Consider the following 5,397-nt stretch of genomic DNA (forward strand, 5'->3'; position numbering starts at 1 on the left):
CCTCGGCGACGAGCGCGCGGGCGGGGGCTCCCACCGGCAGGCCCGGGCACCGGGCCGGCTCCTCTGCGGAGTTTCGGGTTCCCGGGGCCGGTGACTGGGGCCCCGCGCGTCCGAGCTGCCCAAGGGGGGCGGGCGGGCGGGCGGAGGAGGCCCGGGGCGAGCGGGGTCTGCGCTGGAGGAGAACCGCAGGCCCTTCTTGCAGAGGCTCCAGGCTGCTCCGGGGGTCTCGTCGCCCCGGGTGCTGCGCATCAGACCGGTGTCTACAGGCGGTGGTCCTTTCCCACTCGAGACCGGCGTCCCTGGGGGTCTTCAGCGGCGACCCCAGCCAGACGGAGTGAGGAGGGCCGGCGGCGCGGGCTGGTCTCGTAAGTGGCGGCGTGGACGGGTGAGGGCGGCTGGCTGGCTGCCGGGACCGCTTTTCCTAGGCTTTTCCAAGGCTGCCCCGAGAGAGCCGACAGACCTAGGGCCGTAGCTAGGAACCTTGGCCTGAAGTCGTCTCTGATTGCCACGCCAGCTCTACCACTTATTTGGGCAGTGTGCTCACAGTTTGGGGGACTCGCCTTTTTTGTTAGAGAATGAGGGCGTGAAAAGAAATTATTTTCTTTCCCCTTTACTCCTGATGTTCTTTGAGGTTACTAAAACATACTTTATCGTATTTGCCATTTCTTATTTTACTTTGTTTCAGCCATGCAGTGGACTGAAACAGCTTTGCTTACCTTGGGTTAAGGACTTTTAACATTTAAAAAATACGTGTACTTTTATCTATTAGGACAGATTTAAAATACATAGTCCCTTTGGAGCACTGTGATAAACGGAATTAAAAATTCATGATCCCATTGACAGGAGATAGTCACTTAACATTTTGGTGCACTTCTTTTTTTGTTGTTGTTGTTGAGTTGGAGTCTCACTCTGTCACCCAGACGGAAGTGCAGTGGCCGCTCCCGGCCACCGCACCCTCGACCTGCTGGGCTTTGGCGATCCTTCCACCTCAGCCTTCCAAGTAGCTGGAACTACAGGTGCGCGCTACCTTGCCCAGCTAACTTTTTATTTATTGTAGAGATGAGTTGCCCAGGCGGGTCTCGAACCCGCGGGCTCAGGCAGTCCACTCACTTCAGCCTCCCAAAACGCGGGATTACAGACTGAGCTACCAAGCCCGGCTGGTACACTTCTTTTAGTCAATAAATGTATGCATTTTTTTCTGTTTTTTTTTTCTTTGAGTAGGACTCAGTCCGTCGCCCAGGGTGGAGTGCAATGGCATGCTCACGACCACCACAACCTCGACCTGTTGGGCTCAGGTGATCCTTCCGTCTCAGCCTTCGAAGTAGCTGGAACCACAGGCATGCGCCACCACACCCGCTAACTTTTTGATTTATTGTAGACACAAAGTCTTGCCAAGTTGTCCAAGCTGGTCTCAAACCCATGGACTCAGGCATTCCTGTCACCTCAGCCTCCCAAAGTGCTGGGATTACAGGCTTAAGCCACTGCACCTGGCTTCTTTAGAAATATTTTAAAGCTGTACTGATTGCTTATCACATCCTTTTCATCTGAAATTCTTAACTCATTCTGTGCAATAAATCTACCTTGTCTCCACATACATCGCTCTATTATGAGTTCTTACTGAAACCTAACTAAATTTTGCCACGTAGTCTTTGACAAGATTATAAAGGGAATTTTAAAATTATATGGTGAATTTGGCTATTTGCTTAAGGAAATGTTTGGAATGATAAGCATAATTTTTTTTCACAATGATGTCAGAATTTTTATTATGTGAAAAATGAAATGAAGTCAAAGTGTAATAATGCAGAGTAAATGACATATTTGTTGTAGGTATATCTTCCTGATTTGTATGTTATGACTTTTTAAAAAAATACAGAGGTTGGCGTGGTGCAGTGGCTCAAGCCTGTAATCTCAGCACTTTGGGAGGCTGAGGTGAGGGGATTGCCTGAGCTCATGGGTTCAAGAACAACCTAGGGAACTTGGTGAGACCTCATCCCTAAATGAATCAAAAAATTAGCTCTGCTTGGTAGCACACGCCTGTAGGTCTGGCTACCTTGGATGCTGAATTGGAAGGATTGTCTGAGCCTTGCAGGTCGACACTGGGGTGGCCATGAACATGCCACTGCACTCCAGCCTGGGCGACGGAGTGAGACTCCAACTGAAAAAAAAAATGCAGAGGTTCCACGTTTTTAAATGGTTAAATTTATTGATTTTAAAACATTTTTATGGCATTTGTTGTATCATGTGTAGAGAAATCTCCCCCCGAATTACACAGATATTCACCTGTGTTTTCTTTAGGCATTTTTATGGCTTCCATATTTTTAATTCTAATCCATCTTGGAGTAGCTTGTTGTAATCAGTGAGATAGCTATCTTTATTTTCTTTCAAGTGTTAATTCTCCTATTAATCCAGTTTTACTCATGGCTTTGAAATTCTACATTTATTGTATGCTAACTCATATATTTAGACAGTTATGCTTTTTTCTTTTTCCTTTTTTTTTTTTTTTTTTGAGTCAGAGTCTCATTCTATTGCCCAGGCTGGAGTGCAGTGGCACAGTGCTTACAGCCACTGGAGCTTCAACCTGATAGGCTCAGGCGATCCTTCCACCTTGGTCTTCCAAGTAGCTGGAACTATAGTCATGCACCACCACCTCTGGCTAATTTTTTTTTTTTTTTTTTTTGAGTTGGAGTCTCACTCTGTCGCCCAGACTGGAGTGCAGTAGCTGCTCCCAGCCACCACAGCCTCAACCTGCTGGGCTCCGGTGATCCTTCCGCCTCAGCCTTCCAAGTAGCTGGAACTACAGGCGTGCGCTACCACACCCGGCTAATTTTTGATTTATTGTAGAGATGAGGTCTCACCAAGTTGCCTAGGCGGGTCTCGAACCCACGGGCTCAGGCGATCCACTTGCCTTGGCCTCCCAAAGTTCTGAGGTTACAGACATGAGCTACCACACCCGTCTTGCTTTTTTCATCTGTAAGCTCGTGTCAAATGTCCTTCTGACTATGATAATTTTATAATATATGTTATTACATTGGAACTTTTCACCCTCATTATTTTATATTTCCAAAAGTCTTCAAGCTTTTTATTTCCTTTTTTTTTTTTTTTTTTACAGATGAACTTTAGAATTACTTGTTTGAAGAACAGATTTTTGAGGCCAAATGCGGTGGCTCATGCCTGTAATCTTAGCACTTTGGGAAGCTGAGGAGAGGATTGCCTGGGCCCAGGGGTTTGAGACCACCCTGGGCAATTTGGTGAGACCTCATCTTTGTAATAAATAAAAAAATTAGCTGGGCGTGGTGCTGCACACCTGCAACTCCAGCTACTTGGAAGGCTGAGGTGGAAGGATTGCCTGATCCCAGCAGGTCCAGGTTGCGATAGCCTTGAGAGTCCCGCTGCACTTCAGCCTGGGTGACAGAATGAGATTTCAACTCAAACAAACAAACGAAAACACACTCATAATTGAAAAAATGCATAAAATATGCAGGAATATATTTGATAAATATGCAAGACCCATATGAAACAAACTAAAAATACCAATGAGGACTATAAAAATCGAATTACATAAATGTATTATTTGATCTTCTTCTTGAATCGTAAGACTTCATATTGTAAATATCATCTGACCTCAAATGATTTAAATAATTAATTCAACTCCAGTCATAATGTCAGAATTTTTTTTTTTTTTGAGTTGGAGTCTCACTCTGTTGCCCAGGCTGGAATGGAGTGTCACAATCATGGTTCACTGGCAGCCTCAACCTCCAGGGATCAAGTGACTTTTTCCCCTCAGCCTCCCGAGTAGTTGGGGCTACAGGGACCTGCCATGCCACCCATCTAATTTTTTAATTTTGTTTTGTAAATATGAGGTCTTACTATGTTGTTCATGTTGGTCTTGAACTCTTGGACTCAAGCAGTCCTTCCTCAGCTTCCCAAAGTGCTGGGATTACAGGCATAGTCATAACCACCATGCCTTGCCTAAGAGCTTAGTTTTTTTTTAAAGCAGAATTTATTGATGAGACAGAAAAAGCTCCCAGAGCAGGAGGGGACCCAAATGGTTGCCCGAACTTGTTTTTTTAAGTGCTGCTTTTTAGTGTGATGGAGTGAGGCATGTTCTTCATTTGTATTTTGTAGAAATAGTGACTGCATGTGTACATGGAAATAAGAGCTGATTCCTAGGTTTATGTTGTACATATGTGTGTACATAAATATACACAAATAAAATGATTTTGGTAGTAAATGCCTTGAACATAGCAAAATAGAGAAATAACATTTTAGTTCTGCTGCTTAATAGCTGTGTAATCATGGACATACTCTAAATTATTCTAAGTCTCAGTTTTCTATCTGTAAAATGGAGATTATGTTAAATGCCTTATAGGATTATTTATAAGGGTTAAATTGTAAAATTCTTAGTATATTGACTCAAATATGGGAAGCATTCACATGTTAGTTGTTACTGTTATTACAAGGCACCAGTCACTTTCGTTTTAATATCTCACTAGTTCCTCATACTTCCACTGTGAGGTTCACATAATCCTCACCATTTTAGCAAAGAGAGAAAGAGAGGCTCCAAAGGCAAGAAAGGAGAAGAAAAGAGTAATAATAAATATAGGCCGGGCACAGTGGCTCAAGCCTGTAATCCTGGCACTTTGGGAGCTGAGGTGCAGGGATTACCTGAGCCCACGGATTCGAAACCAGCCTGGGCAACTTGGTGAGACCACAAGTCTACAGTAAATCAAAAAATTATCTGGGCATGGTAGTGTGTGCCTGTAGTTCCGGCTACTTGGAAGACTGAGGCGGAAGGATCGCCTGAGCCCTGCAAGTCAACGCTGGGGTGGCCAAGTATGCCCACTGCACTCTGGCCTGGGCACAGAGTGAGACTCCAACTCAAAAAAACGAAGTAAATAAATATAAGAACCACAATAAATAGAAGCGTATTTAACTTGTTAGCATAGTTGTTTTTTTTTTTTTTGAGTTGGAGTCTTACTTTTGTTGCCCAGGCCAGAGTGCAGCAACGTGCTCACAGCCACCACAGCTTCGACCTACTGGGTTTAGGTGATCCTTCCACCTCGGCCTTCCAAGTAGCTGGAACTACAGACGCACGCCACCACACCCAGTTAGTTTTGTTTTTGTTTTTTTTTAGTTGGAGTGTCACTCTGTCGCCCATACTGGAGTGCAGTGGCCGCTCCCGGCCACCGCTGCCTCGACCTGCGGGGCTCCGGCGATCCTTCCGCCTCAGCCTTCCAAGTAACCGGAATTACAGGCACACACCACCATGCCCGGCTGATTTTTTAATTTTATCGTAGAGATGAGGTCTCACCAAGTTGCCCAGGCAGGTCTCAAACTCGCGGGCTCAGGCAATCCACTCACCTCAGCCTCCCAAAACGCGGGATTACAGGCTGAGCC

At 45.4% G+C, this 5,397-nt stretch overlaps 1 protein-coding gene across 2 annotated transcripts in view; it reads left to right on the forward strand.

Moving 5' to 3' along the window:
• ZNF84 (zinc finger protein 84) overlaps window positions 1-5,397 on the forward strand; it is a 28,244-nt gene that overhangs the window by 354 nt on the left and 22,493 nt on the right. For both annotated transcript variants that reach the window (XM_008063044.2, XM_008063045.1), the window contains exon 2: window positions 203-365. The gene's annotated coding sequence lies outside the window, so the exon portion shown is untranslated. The remainder of the gene's footprint in view (window positions 1-202; window positions 366-5,397) is intronic.

Source organism: Carlito syrichta, unplaced genomic scaffold, assembly GCF_000164805.1.
Source record: "Carlito syrichta isolate Samal-C Ts95f unplaced genomic scaffold, Tarsius_syrichta-2.0.1 Scaffold306507, whole genome shotgun sequence".
NCBI classification, from domain to species: Eukaryota; Metazoa; Chordata; class Mammalia; order Primates; family Tarsiidae; genus Carlito; species Carlito syrichta.